The sequence below is a fragment of the Thalassophryne amazonica genome, chromosome 18 (assembly GCF_902500255.1).
Source record: "Thalassophryne amazonica chromosome 18, fThaAma1.1, whole genome shotgun sequence".
In the NCBI taxonomy this organism is placed as follows: Eukaryota; Metazoa; Chordata; class Actinopteri; order Batrachoidiformes; family Batrachoididae; genus Thalassophryne; species Thalassophryne amazonica.
In genome coordinates, this window is record NC_047120.1 from 45284575 (window position 1) to 45304956 (window position 20382).

General features: G+C 40.0%; 1 protein-coding gene across 4 annotated transcripts in view; it reads left to right on the top strand.

Annotated features, from left to right (window-relative positions):
- vti1a (vesicle transport through interaction with t-SNAREs 1A) overlaps positions 1-20382 on the top strand; it is a 243676-nt gene that overhangs the window by 128050 nt on the left and 95244 nt on the right. The window lies entirely within an intron of this gene.

Consider the following 20382-nt stretch of genomic DNA (forward strand, 5'->3'; position numbering starts at 1 on the left):
TAAATACACCATTGCATTTCTAAGCATGTACAGTGTATTCACTGCAAAAACATATCTAAGAAAGTTTAAAAAAAGACTTGTTTAAAGAAAATTTGACTTAATTTTTGTATCAATAGAAAAATACAGTGGCTTGCAAAAGTATTTGGCCCCTTGGTATTTCATGCATTTTAATTTAATTATGCCATTTCAAATACAAAAAGTAAATCAGGTTTCTCAATATAAAAATTTGGAAAATTATCTTCTTGAAACTCAAACTGAAAACAAATCCCTACAACTTGATATAAATTAATAAAAAATATAAAAGCCAAGATGATGGGTTGCATAAGTAATGAGCCCCTTTGGTATAATACCTGTAAATAATCAGCTTTATTGCCAGTTTTCTTTGGACAAATCAGGGGATGGATACATGAACATTTCCAAGTCACTGAATATGTCTTGGAATTTATTTACATAAAATATGAAGAAATACAAACATTATGGTACTCTATGGTAAATCTGTGTGGAGTAGACAGTTCTCAAAAATTCAGTGACTGTCCAAGAAGGGGAAGAGTGAGGAAAGCCACCCAGACAACCCAGAAGAGGTTACAGGCTGCCGTGGCTGTGATTGGAGACATTGTGCACAGTGCAAGTTTTGCATTTTGCATCACCAGTTGTATAGCTTCATGATGAAGTGGTACAGAGGAGGATTTTCTTAATAAAAAAAAAAAATAAAAAAAAGCCTTGAAAGTTCATCTACAATTTGCCAGAAGGTACATCTGAGATGCAAGCCTAGATTTGATGTTTTGGTGACAGAAAATCCTCCTCTGTACCACTTCATCCTGAAGCTGTATAACTGGACATACAAAATGCAAAACATGCACTATGCACAATTTCTCCAATCACAGCCACAGAAGCCTGTAGCTTCTTCTGGGTTGTCTGTGTCTTGGTGGCTTTCCTCACTCTTCTCCTTCTTGCACATTCACTCAATTTTTGAGAACTGTCTGCTCCATACAGATTTACCATAGAGTGCCATACTGTTTGTATTTCTTCACAATTCATGTAAATAAATTTCAAGACATTCAGTGACTTGAAAATTTTCATGTATCCATCCCCTATTTTGTCTGAAGAAAACTGGCAAAAAACTGACTATTTACAGGCTATTTACAGGTATTATACCAAAGGGGCCAATTACTTATGCAACCATCATCTTGGCTTTTATATTTGTTATTAGTTGTAGTTGTAGGGATTTATTTTCAGTTTGAGTATAAAGGCCCTGTCACACCTTGACGATTTAGCCAGCGTATGCCAATCGTATTACAAAATGCTGGCATAAGTTCAATAAGTTAAGGGTAAGTTTTTTATAAGTTAAGAGCAAGTTAAAGCACGTTGAAACATGCTGAACTTCGCTGATGTACGTCCTAATAAGCTGATCTCCTCATAAAATTTTGGCCATGCTGAAAATTTTCAACGCATGTCAGTGTGTGACTCACACGTCCCGCACATACTGGATGTAAGTTGTAGGTAAGTTATGTGATTGCTGGCAGACATTTCTTGCAATTTCCATATAAGTCTAAATCCATTTGTTAATGCTGGCCACTGATTGGCTGAAAGCCGCAGAACGACTGTTTCATTCATACACCGAAAACTGTTCATAACTGTTCATTTCAGTCCAATTCACCATCACAGACGGACATGAATCCACATAAAGCTCCTGATTTTTGAAAATGACCTCGTAAAATTCTTTAATTCCTGGCTGGAAACATAACATTTTAAAGCAGGTGCGTTTGTCATGCCGGTGGTGCGCTCTGAACACACAGAAGCACTGTAATGATTTATACTTTAAAGCGCCGTCACTGTGGTGTGATCATCAGATGACTTGATCGATCGATCAGGATGATCACGCCTGATTAATGCGCTGTTTAATGTAAAGTGCCGTGGCTGTCGGTGATCACCACGCCGACAGATCACACAGCACTTCATTCAGATCACACCTGATCGCGGTCGACTGGTGCTTTAAAAGTTTAAATCATCACAGCGTTTCATTATTCAGGTCTGTGATGACCTGATCAGCGGATGATCAGACCTGATCAGATCCGCTGATCAGGAAGCAGCCAGCGCTTTCAACATTCAAAGAGACAGCCCTCCATTCATTCACAGCAGTGTTTTCCGCAGCCAGTCCACTCATCAGCATTCTGTACACAATGAAAATGGTCCACCAAGATAAAAAATGAAAATAAAAAAATAAAATAATGTTAAATTACTTTGATTCTGACATGCACCACACTGTGCAGTACCGACCAGAACCACTAGGTTGAAACGGGCCGTCGGCATATGCTGGTTAATCGTCAAGGTGTGACAGCTGCATTAATTTATTAGATGTGTGCCAGCGTGCGCCAGAGTTTTTAATACAGCAGGCATACGCAGGGTTAATAAATCAAGTTGTACAGGGCCTTCAGGACCATAATTTTCCACTTTTTATATTGAGAAACCAGATTTATTTTTTGTATTTGAAATTGCATGAATACATTAAAATGTGTGAAATACCAAAGGGCCAAATACTTTGCAAACCACTATAATCTTGTTAAGCATTTTTTGCATAAGAAAAAAATGTGTTATTATGGGAAAATATACGAGGTCTGTTAGAAAAGTATCTGACCTTTTTTTTTTATTTTTATTTTTTTAAATCTGATGGTTTTGAATCAAGCCTGCTTGCATGAGCCAACCTTGAACCTTCGTGCGCATGCGTGAATTTTTTCACGCCTGTCGATTGCGTCATTTGCTGGGAAGCAGAGTTTGTGTGAGGTCGTGTGTTGTGCGCTTGTTGGATTTTCATTGCAAGGAAAATGACGGAACGAGTGGAGCAGTGCCGCATCAAATTTTGCCAGAAACTGAGCGACAGCCAGGTGGAAACCATTCGGAAGATTCAGACGACCCTCAGTGACGATCCTCTGGGCATCACACAGATACAACCGGTTTAAAGACGGCCGCACAACCGTGGAGAGCGAGCCACACTCCGGTCGACCATCAACATGCTGAAATGACCAGATCATTTCCAAAGTGAATGCTGTGGTGATGCGGGACCATCGTGTGACTATCCGAGAAATTACAGAAGAGGTGGACATCAGCACTTTTCAGCACATTCCATTGTGAAGATTTGGCCATGAAAAGAGTTGCAGCAAAATTCGTGCCGAAGCTGCTGACGGAGGAGCAAAAGTGCCTTTGTGTTGATGCCCACCTCTTCCACAATTTCTCAGATAGTCACACGACTGAAAAGCCACTGAAAGCTGTCTGAATCTTCTGAATGGTTTCCACCTGGCTGTCGCTCAGTTTCTGGCAAAATTTGATGCGGCGGCGCTCCAGTTGTTCCGTCATTTTCCTTGCAATGAAAATTCGATGAGCACACAACACACAACCTCACACAAATGCTGCTTACCAGCAAATGACGCAATCGACAGGCGTGAAAAAATTCATGCATGCGCACGAAGGTTCAAGGTTGGCTCACACAAGCAGGCTTGATTCAAAACCATCAGGTTTTTGAAAAAAAAATACGGTCCGATACTTTTTTAACAGACCTTGTATCTCACTTTTTCTTAAGTTTTTTCCAGCTAATATCAAGCTGTATTTAACCAGTAACAAGGAAAGACAATGGATTTCAAATCATCCGTGCAAAGGAACAAGATTGTTTTCCTTATTTTATGACAGAGGCTAATCTTAAAGTAAGAATTCTGTCTACTTTTAAGACGCATTTTGATTATTTAGTACCTAGATATTTTGCTAGTTTTGAAAATTCTAACCAAGTAAATTTTTCTTACCCTATTGGCTTTTTTTTTTTTTTTTTTTTTGGCTTAATACAAGACAATTTGGGTAGATTTCATAATATTTGGCTTATTTTGAGAGGGATAGTTTTTGCATTGTTGGAAGAAAAGTGCTGATTCTGTTTATTTTTGTACATCGCTGTTATCAGCCTCATATTTGCAGTCTAGCTCCCGCAAATGCTGCAGTCTCTTCCTAAACAGCTTCACATTCCTTTTCATGTTCTCCATTTCCTGTCATGTGCTGTTTTCTGACCACATTACAATATGGACTTGTCGATCATTGTTACACCAACACATCATTTTATTAGTTGTTTTATTTTGGAGGGGTAAAAAAAAAATATGCGATCGTGTGACTATGCAGTGAAATGTGTGGGTGAAGAACCACTCAGAAATGAGCAGTGGAGTAGTCCTTCTGGTAGAATCCCGTTTTCATATGATTTATAGGTATGTAGACCAGGTACTGTTCTTTCTCAAAAGGAAAACCAAAATCTATGTTGTGAGGTTCTTTTACTGCAGTGGTTGAACAGGACCTGTTAGAACAGGGACTTGTGCCAATTCCAGAAATCAAACTATATTTTGTCACTTTCAGTGAGTTAAACTAATTCTATTCAACTGCTGCAATAATGATGTGTATTGCAAAGTTCTAAATTAAAGTGAAGGATTTGAATTAAAAGAAAGGGAGTCCAAGACAAAATAGAGCGACAGGCAGAGTGGCGTTAAAAAAAACCCAACCAGCTACCGAGTTCACAGTTGAATTATAATATGTCCTTTATGAATAATTAATTTCACTGTGCCAAAGCCTTTTAGAAGGTAGATTAAATTAGTTCTGCCTTGTCTGAAAACTTAGATATGCTTCATTATTGTAGAAGATGGTGGCAGGCAGGTTGGGTTTTCATTTACTCCTGTTTTAGCTATGATGTAGAACAGGAGACACCTTGTCACCCTTACACTCTGGGATGGGGTTCTGTCTCATTAATGTCAGATAGCATAGATATTCAGAAATATTCATGTTGTCCCACCTACCTCTGGTCAGATGTCTCTTGGATATTGGTATGGTAACCCTCTTTGTGCATGATTCTCTGGATTCCAAATGATCCAAGATGCAGTATGTTTTTGTTTTGTGGAAACTGTCCTCTAAGGTCATCTTTATCCATAATGTTAAATAAACAAAAGAAATGCTCATCTTAACCTGTGAGCCCAGCCTCGAACTTGGAGGAGGTTTTAGGGAAGTGACAGTGTGTACCAAGTTTCACCTTGATCTATGAAGTCTGTGTAAAGATATTGCATACACAATGTTTCAGAGGCTGAATTGACACAATTTGAACTGAAACATGCTCAACACTGAACTTGTCCAAGGTCATAGTGAGGTGACCTTGTGTATTACATTTCACCTTGATATACAAAGTCTTTGTCAAGATATTGTAAGGTTTCAGAGACTTGGTCCTCTGTTGTCAACAGTTCGAATCAAATTTTGCCCAACTTTGAACTTGTCAGTGTGTTGCTTGGCGTTGTTTCGCACAACTCAATGCACAATTCGCGCAATTCTTTAATTTATGCCTGTAGCATGGCTGAAGCAGAGGATCACCCCTTTGAGTCTGGTCTGCTTGAGGTTTCTTCCTCAGGGAGTTTTTCCTTACCACTGCTGCTCTGGGGGTTGGTAAGGTTAGACCTTACTTGTGTGAACTGCTTTGAGGCAACTCTGTTGTGATTTGGTGCTATATAAATGAAAATAAATTGAAAAATTGAAAAAAAAATTTTTTTGAAATTCAAGGTGCAAATTACAACTCTACCTATTATGGTTTGAAACGGTATCAGATTTGGTCAGGTGTTAGTTACTTTTTGGAAAATTCCTGTCATAGGTTTTAGTAAGTCAATTTAGCACAGCAACCCTAGAAAACAACTCAACAGTCTGTCATCATGCTAGCTGATGAGCGCTGTTCAGTCATGCCTGGACAATATCACATATGCAGTATAATTCTGGCATTGGTTTATTGTTTGAAAGTGTCTTTTGTGAGCATTTCAAATCTTGCCACATGAACAGTAAGGGAGTCACTGTAGTACCATCATGAAATGTAGTGTACAATGCAAACCCCTGAAGGAATAAATTATTCAAACTGTTGCTTGGTTGTAGCAGTAAACATTAATATAAAATAACCACAAACAACAATGCATGCTGTTCACAAGAGGTTTGACATGCCTTCACATGTGTTGTTTTGTGTTGTCTGTATTCATAGTGGCAGCTGACAATAATCTGCCTTTACGTCTGTGGCCGCGGCCATTGTTAAATGAGGCGCATGATGTCTCTTTTGTGAGTCCTCTCTGTGCTTCGTATATCTCCTATAATAGTGGTATTATTGTCCCTTTACCAGAGAAAAGAAGTTTAATGGCAGAACTGTAAAATAAGAGACAAATGTCTGTTTGTATTGGATGTTGTGGTGGCCGCAAAGACACATTGTTCTGCTAACAGGCCCTACTTTTGTTTTGTAAGAAAATTGTACCTTAGCATTTATTTAAGCCGCATCTAGTTGTAAATCCTGTAAATCCTGCCTTCCACCAACATTGTTTGCATTATGCTATACAACAATGAAATTATTCTTTAGCTGGTCACCCATTGCTGATACTTAACAACCAACTGTGTATAGTTTTTGGTGTTTTTTTTATTTTATTTTATTTTTTTTCCTTAAAAAAAAAAAACAATAAAAAATTGATACCCAATGGGGGCCTGAAAACAGGTGTAAATCTGTGATAAAAGTAGCATCGTAGAACAGTGGGAACAATGAAGTTTTAAACATGTTTTAAAAAATTGTGAAATCTTGACACTGTGATCCACAAAACCGTAATAATCAGATGTAATTTGTGCAGTTAACGTCTAATATCCATCCTTTAATTTTGTAGATGACTTTGGTGTTTATTTCATTAATGCATCATGAAATAAATTATGCTTCAGTGTAGATTTGGATGTTCAGTTATTTTGATGCCAGACTACAATTAAAAATTGAAAGAAATCCAATGTAGATTATAGTGAGTGGTGAACCATTTTCAATGTCCAGAGCGGGCAACAATCATGTGCACGGGTGTGGAGGTTGGCGCATAGGATGTATGGTATATTTGTATGGATTTGGCTCCATTTTGTGTACACAAGAGTCGCATCCGTATTTGGATGTAGTTAGCACTAACTGGCACTAATCATTGGTATACTGTAGTATACAGATGATTTTTGACTGTTGTGATAAATCCGGCCCAGTATCCTCATTTTTGGAATCTGTACACAAATTGTAATCTGTACACAGATCACAGACTATTGATGATCTGTGATCCTTACAAAGCACCCCCTCACGGTTTGGCATTCATATGAAGCAGAAATTAATTGCAAAGTCATGTCAGAGTGAATTAAGGTAATAATTGCTTAAGTCTCAATGCAGAGTTGCAGTGAAATAAAATAAAGTTCACATGAATGGAGCATGTAAAAAGCATCTCCCACCTTAGCTCGAGGCAGCCTGGCACAGGCTCTGCACTTGTCAGGGTCCAGGCACTGAAAGAGTGACTTTGAATTATTAGGAGTTGACCACTGAGTTGGTCCTGCTATCCTGAGCTGAGCACAGGCAGGGCCACTATGGTTGGGATTCCACTGAGCTCCAGAAAAAAAAAAATATTTTCCTGACTTTTTTTTGCTGTGTGCCACTCTGAAAGTTTATCTGTCTCTTTTTTTTCTGATCTGAAAAATAATCCAGTCTCTGTAACTAAAAATTATGACCTGATCCATTTGTGCGTTTGTGATCAGTGGCTGGACGCCTGCATGGACTTTCATCAGTTGTTGTTGTGTTGTTCTGTATTGTAAACCTTTTTGGTAGAATGGCCTAAGCAGTGGGTCACCCCTTTGAGTCTGGTCTGCTTTAGGTTTCTTCCTCAGTATCATCAGAGGGAATTTTTTTTCTTACCACTGTCGCATGTTTGCTTGCTCTAGGGGTTGGTAAGGTTAGACCTTACGTGTGTGAAGCGCCTTGAGGCAGTTTTGTTTTGACTTGTCGCTATATAAACTAAATAAATTGACATTGAATTATTGCATATGCCATCAACAAATAGTGAAGCCATTTTTCTCTTTACCACTGTCGCTGACATACTTTCTCATGGCGTAACGTCTCGACCTTACTCGTATATTGCTTTGATAAGACCTATGATTTTGTGTTGCATAAATAAATTGAATTTACACCTTTTATATCTACATTCTTTGTTTTAGATGGCATCCAACAAGTTCGAACTAGGACTTTTTTATTTATGTAATTATCAATACTGTTTTATGACTGAGTGATCACTGACAGTTGGTGTAGTGGACAATACACGTACAAGTGAAGTGTTGTTATAATTTGAAAATTGACTGCTGTTTTCTGAACAGTCATACTTTGAGGCACCTACATGCTGGATCATGTTCAGAAAAATGTGCCACATGGCCAGAATGTTGTACCTGATGTTCGCCCATATGCAAATGGTGATCTTCTCTTAAGTCTCCCATAATAATCGTCCAGTGGTACCCAGATGAAGAAGAAAATAATGAGAAGAAAATAATGATAATTTAATAATAAGGTTTTTTTTTTTACAACAAAAATCTCACCTACCAAAAACTTTTGCATTGTATACATATATTCTCTAAATATAACGTTGAAATCTATCACTTTGCATGTGACTTTGTCTTGAGCTGACTGAACTGGCCTCCTTATATTATGAGTCGAGTCCAGCAGTCTTTACCTTCTACACTCAACCTGGCCTTCTCTCCTTTCTTTTGTGTTTTGGGTGCATTTCCTCAGCTCATGAGTATTAATGAATTCAAAGTTTGAGGAAAATAATCTTTAAGTGTTTCCAACTATCAGATCCTGTCAGTGCAACTATTTCTAATGGCCCGCGCCTTCCGTTCACACTGTTTGATGTTTCGCTTTCATGCCCTCCTTTTTTCCCATCGCCAAATTGCCACAGACAGTCCTGTGTCTCCATAGAATGTTTGTTTGTTTCCAACCGCACTTATTTTACATATCACTAACGTAACTAAGATTCATTTAGTGCGGCATTAGTGGGGAGTTGGGTGTTTTTTTTTTTTTGTTTGTTTTTTTAAGTGGGGGGGGGTGGGTGTCAAGTTTTTTGCTTATATTCAAACAGGATGCGATCACGAGTCTGGCTGTAATCTGGTCCAGTAACGAATAAGCAAAGAAGCCTCCAAAGTGATGCCAATTCTTTTCTAAATGTCGCACCCAGTTTTTCAAGTCCAAATCACTTGACGGGGAACCGCTGGGGAGGAACAGTCGAAGGCGTTGCATCCTCATCAGTTTAAACAGCAGTGGTGATCAACCATTGATCAAGACCGTCTCAAGCTTCCTTTGTGTGTACTTCACTCAACATTTGCCTCAGTTCTAACTTTAACACAAAATCAGTGAGGTTGGTTGGGTGAATCCAGCAAAGCGCATTTAACAAGTTATTTCATTTATTTAGACACAAAGACCTCTATTGTTGGTAGGTGTTGAAAAGTGCTAAATACTCCTCGCACACAAAAGGAAAAACAGAGAGGCTCCCAGCTGGCCTTGTCAAAACATGCAAATGAGGTAGATGCCAAGTCCGATTTTGACAAACATAATTAAGGTGTTCCAATTTGGGACATGCTAATAAAGCAGACTACAGGCCTCCCCACAGGTCTTCAGTAATCATAGAGCCTTTAAGCTTTTTTGACTGTGTGTGTGTGTGTGTGTGTGTGTGTGTGTGCGTGTGTGCGTGTGTATTTTCTCTCCCCATCTCCTATTTTATTGGATAATGAACTGTTGTAGACTGTTAGATCTCCTTTTGCAGTCTTTCAGCGAGTTTGAGGGAGATAGCTAGGGAAGAGCTGCCCGAGGTGTGGTGTTGTACAGATAATTAAAAGGCAAGAAAATGGTTTTTCGCGCTTTGATCTGCTTGTCAACTTTCTGATTAGAGACGCAAAACCCTTTAATCAACAGTAATATAATGATTAACACGCCTAAACGGTTAAAAATGAACCAGAGGAACATCCTCTTCAATATATCTGGGCTTGAATTTATTTTCAGACAACCATTCGAGTCAGAGGTTGTTAATTCAGATGCTTGATTATGTTCCACTGAAATGTTCTTTTCTTGTACTAGTTGGTATGTGGCCTGTACAATCATCACATCTCAGTAAAGTGTGAATAATCTATACAGAGTGCGTTTTACTTCTCTCTCTTGCTTTTTCTTTTTAAATCTTTGGCCAGGTTTAATCAGCACACAAAAATCACCTTCACAGCTGTAGAAATGGCATTAGTGTGACCAATTGGGATACACGGGGAAAAAAACAAGTGTATAGGTTGACTAGCCGCCTGTAGAAATGTCACATTTTTTAATTGAAGACCTCAGAATACAGCGCTCCTGCTCGCGTGTTGTTGCATGTGGGGCAATCGCAGCAAGGGCCCAAGTCCATTAGTTTTCATTTGGACGGTTCAGTAAGACTGGTTGATTAAGTGCAGGCAATTTGCTTGTAGGAACCATCGTTCTCCAGTCACTCCTCCTGCTTCTCAGCCCTTTTGTCACCAGCAGGGTTGCCATTCAGGTTAATTTAATCTGGTTTGTTGGAAATTTGAACACAATAGTCTCGTGGCCACCTCAGCGCCTTGGCAGAGAATCTGGCTTCATCGTTGTTTAGTGCAATAGTATTTTGTGTATTAATGCTCCGAATGTAGTAGTAATTACAAGAAAGTACTTTTACAGTAAGTATTTTGTTTGCATTGCCTGGATCGCCGTGAATTTCCTCAGTGGTCATTCCAGCCGTGTTGACAGAGACATGCTGCTTCGAGTAATTTCATCAAGACAAAAACAAGCTACTGCCTTCCAAGCCTCATCAATTCTCATTCAGCAATAGTGAAAGGGACTGTGATGTTTAAAAAAAAAATGTAAATCTGGTGATCTGAGAATTAGACTTTGAGGCTGAGGTAAAGAGAAAAGAGGAGGGAGAGCTAAAATAGAAGGAAAAGCGTCTTTCTCTTCTCCCCACCCTGGTTTGCCTTTAAACAAATGGTCCTATTACCAGCTGGTCTCCGACAGGCCTGGTCATTTATACCCATTAAACCTCCGTCTTATCATCCATAAGACGGTCTTACATCTCTCCATCCACCAATTGTCTATAATCAGCCATTTAAAACTGCGGCGGAATTTTTTTCTCCCCTTTTTTCTGCGTCTTGCTTCGGTCTGACAGACAGGCAAACGAGTCCGGAGGAGGAGGGATAGGGGGAGGAGTGAGGGATATTTTCTGTGGAATGATGAATAGGCCAAGTTGAGTGGCTGACTAACAGAGATCTGTCTTAATCAGAAGTGATTTGTCAGAACAGGAGCTCTGCGGGGTCAGGGCGCAGGCGATGAATAAAACAGAGCCTGGCAGAGTGAAGAAAGGCCCCAGAAATCCGCCCTGACTGCCCACCACCACTAATACACATGCAAGAGGAAGGGCCGATCCATGGGCTAAGGATGCCCCACTTCATCCTGTGCACAATATTCTTTTAGACTCCTTCATGAGGAGGCCAGGGCTTCGCCTCCTCTGTAATAAACACAAATGAATCCTGGGGTGCTTTCACACCTAGCTTGTTTGCTCGAGACCATTGGACTTTTCAGTTTGGTGTGAACCAAAATAGCAACAGTGAATGCTGCCTTGGAACACAGTCCAACCAAAGGAAGTGGTCTCGGTCCAGATCAAATTAAACCACACTTTGGTTTGTTTGCAGTGTAAAAACACTTTTTAAACAGTTGGGCCTTTCAGACCAATCACAGGTTGACGTTGAGGTAGGTTATCATCACCCATTAAACAGTAGAAGAAGAAGAAAAGAAACTGAAGTAGTAAAAATGAGTTGTGGGAGCACATGGGGAGAGAAGGAGATGCCGTTTTTTTTATTTGCAAGTTGGTCAGAAGGGGAAGTAAAAGTACACTTGAAAAGTTGTATTAAAAATTTTTCTCCATTTACGTGAAACTACTCGCAAATTGAAAAAAAACCATCAGAGGTACACACATCTACAAACCCAAACAATGTCAAAGAGGACCACAGGATGTAAATACATCGTGGAAAGTTTTGTGCGGACGCACGATTGCTGTGTGAAATCAAACTCACGGGACCAAACATATAACAACATGGATCTTGGGTACAGATGTTGTTCTGGACATTCAGGTGTGAAAAAAAGTCCCCGTGGTCTTCATTAATGCCTCGATTAACCGTCCTGCGTGGTGTGTTTTTGATTAACATTCTGCAAAGTTTTGTTATGATAAGTTTAGCTGTCATAACACTGCAAAGCCCCCAGATACACCGAGTCCCCCTGTGACCTAGCAGTTGGCACCTCTTTATTTTCAGCTGTAGCTCAGCACGAAGGCGCTAGCCTCATGGCCTGTGGGCTCAACATTACAAATACATCCCAGTGTGGGTACAACTTTGAAGAAGGTGATGAAAGTGTGTCACCAGGCAGTCATAGACTTGAGAAGCTGCTCTGGAAGTGTACAAAGACAGGTAACTTTATTCACCTGGGAGTCGCAGGAATATAAGTTGACTGCTGTACTGTGTGTGTGTCTGTGCGTGAGAGAGAGGGGGACTGTGTGTAAAGAAAGTGATGGGGAGAGAAAAATGTATGGTTTGTCATTCATCAGGCTCATCCATACTTCCCCTCAGCTCTCTCGTGGGCTCCTGGAGACCACTTGTGCCCAGATACATGTGGTCACCTTCAAAAACAAGTCTCAGCTGCTTAATGAAGAAGAGATGTGCCAAGACTCAGAACATGGCACTGTCAGGTCTTGCACTCTCTCAGCTCTAGAGACAAAAGTAGCAAGGCAGTGCATACACACACACACACACACACACACACACACACACACACACACACACACACACACACACACACAATTGCACACACGTAAAACATAGAAAAAAAGACTGTGTAAATACTGCAAAACCACTCCTGCAAAAAGAGATCATGCATCCAATTAAATGTGTCTGGACTGCAGTAAGTTGGTGGCCATGAAAGACTGTTAATGGAAGTACTTTTATTTCTGTTGTATTTCTCAGCTGTATTGTATGTCTTGGATAGTTTGTAGTTAGATTTTACATGTAATGGCAACTAATTGTATAGTTGAGCACACATAAAAAAGTTTGGGTTTTTGCCCCATTTAATATTTCTTACTTATTTGAGCATTAAAAATTCTGAAAATATAACGCAATGCTAAAATACCCGTGGACGTATGAGCATTGTGTTCTTTATATTTGCAGTTGCTTAATTAATTATTAAGATCCTATTGTCTTACGTACAATTTGTACATGTTCAGTAAAGCCCCTCTATTAATCAATCAATCAAAAATAATATTTAGTTTTTATCAGCATCTGCAGGGGTTCGGGTGTGTATGTGTGTACATGAGCTTTTGACAGAGTGGAAATTTTGCAAATCAAGAAATATTTGTAGATCACCCTCTGTGCATTTTTTGGTATTAATGAAACAAATTTTACTCCTTAGTGAGTAGTAAATTTATGATGAGACAAATTTTACTCCTTAGGAAGTTAGCTTTGAGTTAGCGGAAGTTAGCATGCATGCTAACGCAGCAAAATGTCTTGTAAATGACTCCAGAGGTATTATCAGGTTACAAAAACAGCATTTTCAGTTTTAGTAGAGTTTATTTCTCACTAGCTTTTACATAATAAATGGCAAAGAGGATATATTTGCACACAAACAAAACAGAGTTTTGCAGCTAGCTACCAGCCTGTGATGTCACCATGCTGACGTCCACGAAACATCTTGTAAATAAGTTCAGAGGTGTTATTAGCTTCCAAAAACAGTGCTTTTCAGTTTTGGTAGAGTTTATTTCTCGCTAGCTTTTACGTAATAAATGGCAAAAAGGATATACGAGGTCTGTCAATAAAGCAACGGTCCTTTTTATTTTTTTCAAAAACTATATGGATTTCATTCATATGTTTTTACGTCAGACATGCTTGAACCCTCGTTCGCATGCGTGAGTTTTTCCACGCCTGTCGGTGACGTCATTCGCCTGTGAGCACTCCTTGTGGGAGGAGTCGTCCAGCCCCTCGTCGGAATTCCTTTGTCTGAGAAGTTGCTGAGAGACTGGCGCGTTGTTTGATCAAAATTTTTTCTAAACCTGTGAGACACATCGAAGTGGACACGGTTCGAAAAATTAAGCTGGTTTTCAGTGAAAATTTTAACGGCTGATGAGAGATTTTGAGGTGATTCTGTCGCTTTAAGGACTTCCCACGGTGCGAGACGTCGCTCAGCGCTCTCAGCCGCCATCGTCAGCCTGTTCAAGCTGAAAACCTCCACATTTCAGGCTCTGTTGATCCAGGACGTCGTGAGAGAACAGAGAAGTTTCAGAAGAAGTCGGTTTCAGCATTTTATCCGGATATTCCACTGTTAAAGGAGATTTTTTTAATGAAAGACGTGCGGACGGGTCGGCGGCACAGGAAAAACACCTCCGTGTTGATAACCATTTGTAAAATCCAGGCGGCTTTTGATGGCTTTCAGTGGAGTGAGTATATGAGAAATTGTTTAACAGCAGGACATGTTCCAACTTGTCCTTAAGGCTTTCAACAGAGGTGTTTTTCCTGTGGCGGAGCGCCGACGCGCGGACCCGTCCGCACGTCTTTCATTAAAAAAAATCTCCTTTAACAGTGGAATATCCGGATAAAATGCTGAAACCGACTTCTTCTGAAACTTCTCTGTTCTCTCACGACGTCCTGGATCAATAGAGCCTGAAATGTGGAGGTTTTCAGCTTGAACAGGCTGACGACGGCGGCTGAGAGCGCTGAGCGACGTCTCGCACCGTGGGAAGTCCTTAAAGCGACAGAATCACCTCAAAATCTCTCATCAGCCGTTAAAATTTTCACTGAAAACCAGCTTAATTTTTCGAACCGTGTCCACTTCGATGTGTCTCACAGGTTTAGAAAAAATTTTGATCAAACAACGCGCCAGTCTCTCAGCAACTTCTCAGACAAAGGAATTCCGACGAGGGGCTGGACGACTCCTCCCACAAGGAGTGCTCACAGGCGAATGACGTCACCGACAGGCGTGGAAAAACTCACGCATGCGCACGAGGGTTCAAGCATGTCTGACGTAAAAACATATGAATGAAATCCATATAGTTTTTGAAAAAAATAAAAAGGACCGTTACTTTATTGACAGCCCTCGTATTTACACACAAACAAAACAGAGTTTTGCAGCTAGCTACCAGCCTGTGACGTCACCATTCTAACATCCACGAAACGTCTTGTAAATAAGTTCAGAGGTGTTATTAGGTTCCAAAAACAGCATTTTCAGGTTTTGAAGGTTTATAAACACACAAAACAAAGAGGCTTTGGAGAGACCAGCCACTAACGTCACTGTGCAGCTCTACTCTTATTGGGTGTCACCCCCGTCACTCAAAAATAAAACTGAACAGACTGAAACAGAATGTGACTTTATAACCTCATAAAATACCTCTAAAATTATGTCAGGGTTAGCCATCTTTGAACTTGTCCAAGGTCTGTGTTGCAAGAATGTTCCCTGTGAATTTGAAGACTGTGGCAGTAATAGGACTGGACCTATGCTGAGCACAGACAGACGGACGGACGGATGCAAAGACTTTACAATACCCGACGGCCATACTTGACAGCCTGAGGTAAGTAGTAGTATTGTTACTTTCATCAAAGAGTTTTCATGAACTGAACTATAAAGTGCTGAGCTGCGATAATTATGTCAGCTATGTGTCTGTGGCTTTACAGGAAAGAATTCTTCATCTAGACGCTGTTAGCCACTTGATGTAATTTATACTAATTCTATTCCATGGTTACAATAGAGCAGTGAGTTAAATTAAGGAGCTCTGGTGCTGGTGTGAGTGTAATGTAATGGAACAGTGGTCTTGTTAAATGGACCTTTGGGGATGGGGATCTTGAATAAGTGAGTCAGAGCATGGCCTCTGGGCCAAAGTTATTTAAATTGTTAATAGCTGTTTAAATAGGAGGGGAATATTTTGCTCACTAACGAGCAACAAGTCCATGGTATTAACAGCAAATTATCTCTCCCCTCCTGCATTCTTTTCATCAAGTGTAATTGTACATTTTTAAAGGATGTCTCTTTTTGTAATACCTTGGCTTGTGTTGCGGGAAAAACAATACAGACGATAAAATCAGAACTCCCCCGAAAAAAGTACCCATCAAATGTTCTCTTTGGAAAACTGGCTAATGGTGTTATTTTGGGATATAAATTGCCGCTCTTTCTCATTGGGATTGAAGTTTTAGACCAATCATACAGTATTAACAAGTTGTGTACCAATGGTAACATTCAAATGGGTACATTTATGTGTTATACTGTTATATGGCTATCAGGCATGTTGATTTTGTTTTTACCTCACAAAGTTCAATACTCCTGTGACCAGTTTTGCAGGATCCGATCCTCGCGCCAACCTTTGAACTTTTCTCAGAGTTTGAAGACATGAAAGTGAAAAAACATTTACTTAATAGTTTCATAAAATGAAAATGAAGCCATCAACCAGTTTGTAGTACATTTAGATTGTCTCATTTGAGGGGGCACTAAAGGGGTAAAATATGACGCATATGATGTAATTTCTCTACTTCCGGGGACAGAGTTTTTGGGCAAATTACATGCAAACAAAGTGAAAATGCAAAGAAAAAGTGATGATGTGGTGGAAAGTGGACATGTGTTGTGGTTTATTTATTACCCAGAGTTCAAACATGTCGAGGCGGTTTTGCAGGCGAGAGAAGGGAGCTACTCTGGTTAGCGGAGTAGGCTAACACTTACCAACACAACATCTCCCATTCACCTAGTCTTCTCTTCTCCACTGGTAACTGAAAAAAATTGCACTTTTCATGACTGCAGCTGAAAACAAAACAGTACACCATTTTCCTGTGTGAAGTTATGCTGTGTGTATATTGCGCAACGGGCGCGGCAGTCCCCACTTACTTTAAAATGAATTTTTGATTTGTATCAGTATCTGGTGTGACCACATTTGTCTTACGCAGTGCATCACATCTCCTTCGCAAAGAGTTGATAAGCAGCCAGACACCATCGAATGTGAGCATTTGCCCATTCAAGTCAGTTACGACGATGAACTGCAGTCAGGTCGAGACCCCAATGAGGACGATGAGCATGCAGATGAGCTTCCCTGAGACAGTTTCTGACAGATTGTGTAGAAATTCTTTGGTTCTGCAAACCGATTGTTGCAGCAGATGTCTGGGTGGCTATTTTCAGATGATCTTGGAGGTGAACGTGCTGGATGTAGAAGTCCTGGGCTGTTGTAGTTCCGCATGAGCTGCGGTTGTGAGGCTGGTTGGATGTATTGCCAAACTCTCTGAAACACCTTGGGAGAAAGCTTATGGTAGAGAAATGAACATTCAGTTCACAGGCAACAGCTCGGGTGGACTTTCCTGCACTCAGCCTGCCAACTGCATGCTCCCTCAAAACTTGTGGCATCTATAGCATTGTGCTGTGTGATAAAACTCAACATTTCAGAGTGGCCTTTTATTGTGGCCAGCCTAAGGCACACCTGTGTAATAATCATGTTGTCTAATCAGCATCTTGATATGCCACACCTGTGATGTGGGATGGATTATCTTGACAAAGGAGAAGTGCTCACTAACACAGATTTAGACAGATTTGTAAATAATATTTGAGAGAAATAGGTCTTTTGTGGACATAGAAAATGTTTTAGATCTTTCAGTTCAGCTCATGACAAATCGGAGCAAAGTGTTCAGTGTACATTAGTATAAAGAAATGGGTTTAGTTTTTTCACTTTCTGCCTACATATGTCAAGGGCAACATTTTTGTGTTCATTTTTTATACAGTTGTTTGGAAAACATGCTGTGATGAAACTGTGTGCTTACCAGAACACTCATGGGATCCTTCTTTCTGTATCAGTCATGAGTTCGCTCTGACACTCTGCTCTCTATAGCGGCCTACAATGGACAGAAACCTGAATCCACTGTGTTCCATTCTAATCCAGTGAAAGCGAGCTAACCGCCAAGGCTTTTTATTCAATACGTGCCTGCTACCTAAACACACACGGCGCCCTTGATTGTCTCGCTGAACGTACTTTAAGAGATTCTACGCCGTGACCGATCAGCACTTCGAAGGTTAACATCTTGCTGGAGCCCTTCGCTCTGGCCGCCTCATCCGTCTTCTCGCACACTGCAAACCTTTCCGATAATGCACTTGCCACAAACCCGTCGCTGCAGTGGTTGTCACACTCATTTGTTTACAAAAAAGAAAAAAGCTGCATCCCTGACAGAGATGGATAGATGCACTTATTTGTCTTTTTAACAGAAGATTTCCGCTACAACTCCTTTCCTGTTTATCCCTTGTTCTTCTCCAAATGGGGACGGGGCAGCGCTTGTATTTTTATGGTTATTAATACCTGCACTCACTCTTTTAATCTGCCTTATTTGTCACATGTGACTGTCTGACTGCACTGTTTAATCTGGGTATCCTTCAATCTGTCTCGTCCCAGATTAGAAATTAATGAAGGCAGGAAGACATTTGAGTCAGTTACAGTGTAGCGGGGTGGGGGGTGGGGGTGTAGGGATGAATGGGAGACGAATGTCGTTCATTTGACAGTGCTTTCTCCTTTTTTTTTCCCATTTCTCCCTGGTTCCCTTTCTCACTCCTCTCTTGTTTAGCTGCCAGATGTAGCCCAGTTTTGCACCCCCCCCCCCCCCCCCCGCCAAACAGACACTCAGCACGTGGGCCCTTTGGTGTGCGGCACCTGTGTAGTGTAATACAGTCAGCAACTGCGTTGTTTATGCTGAATTTGTTTGGTGCACTTGAAAGCCCGTCTTTGATCCATGCAAAGATTCTTCACTTCTTTTCCTTTTTTCCCCTCCTGATTCATCCTCTGCCTCCCTCATTTTTAAACACTAATGCTGTAGCATTACCGTTACATAGATGGCAGTATTTTTTTTGGGGGTGGGGGGGGGTATTTTAGTTTTTGTCTCCACTCCAAAGGACAAGGACATGACCACTGATGTGTTTGTCAGGTGCCTTGTCAAAGATGTTTTATAACTGCGCGTTAATGTGTTTACCTCTACACTGACTAGCGGCATTTAAAAAAGACGCGCTTAATGAATATTGCATTGGCTGAGTGGACCCCAGCTGGAACTTATACATCACATAATTTTAGTAATCTACACTTTTCTGAGTGCTGACTGTTTGGCTGCATGACACCTCCTACAGACTGTTTTCTCTGTAAACTGCACAGTATGTGTACAAAATAATGCGCAGTGAATATAGAACACTTGTTCCTTCTTTTAAAATGCTCACAAAACTCCAGATCAAAGGTTTTTAATTCTTATTCATTTCACATTCTTTAGTCACAATTAGAGCTGCAATTATGTTTCTTTTTTAATGGATCAATTGATCATTTTTTTAATTAACTAACAATTTTTGTATTACTATATTTATTATTTTCTGGTTTTCTGGACAATTTATCCTTTAGTTGAATTTATCAGTAAATCTTAACTAAGAGTTCTACCAATAACGTTCAACCTTGCATTCAAATATTTCGTCATTAAAATGATTTTATTTTCTGAATATATATATATATATATATATATATATATATATATATATATATATATATATATATATATATAAAATCAACATGCAAAGGATATAAAAGTGCCAAAACACAGTCTTGAAAAAATATGGACAGAAATCTTGCACAAAGCTTTGCCTGATCTTGTGGCACAAAAGGGCAGAAAATAAAATCCTAACATATTCCATAGGGTTACAACTGACAGTTTTTAAATTATTCATTATTTAATTATGACTTTTGTTTTTTTTAAGACCATAAAATGTGTTTAAGAAAAAAAGGTGAAAAGTATCGATCAGCAAGGAAAAGATAATCCTTGAATGTCTTGATTTGTTTACAACCCAAAAGTATTCATAATTAAGAATCTGAAATCAGAGTTTTTCCATAAAAAAGATTCAGATTAGTCAGTTACCAAACAGATGGTGAGTCATTCAGTAATCAATGAATACTCGATAGCAGTAATGGTAACGTGGTTACACAACAAAAGCAAATATGTGATGATGCACGTAGGAGGATATGGCTTGTCCAAAATATTTAGTTACAATTTTTATCCAGGATTCTGAACATGACACCTTATTAAAGCTACTGTGTGTAGGATTTAGGGTCATCTAGTGGTGAGGTTGCAGTGGGCATTAAACTGTCACTGGTCTTTTTTTTCCCACCACCACAGTTTCACTTCTTTAGCAGGGGTGGTGGCCAAGTGGTTAATGCGCTTGGTTTCAGTTCAGAAGGTTCCGGGTTCAAATCCCACCCTTGCCACATTTCTCCATGTAATGTGGAGTTGTGTCAGGAAGGGCATCCGGCGTAAAACCTGTGCCGATTCAACATGCAGATCCACCTTGGATTTGCTGTGGGGACCCCGAGTGCAAACAAAGGAGCAGCCGAAGGGACTTACATACAATTTCATTCATTTCACAAAGATGAGGGGTTTGAATCTTGTTAGCCTGTACTAGCATCCAGTAGACACTGTAAGTATTGGAACAACCACTGATTCCTGTTCTCT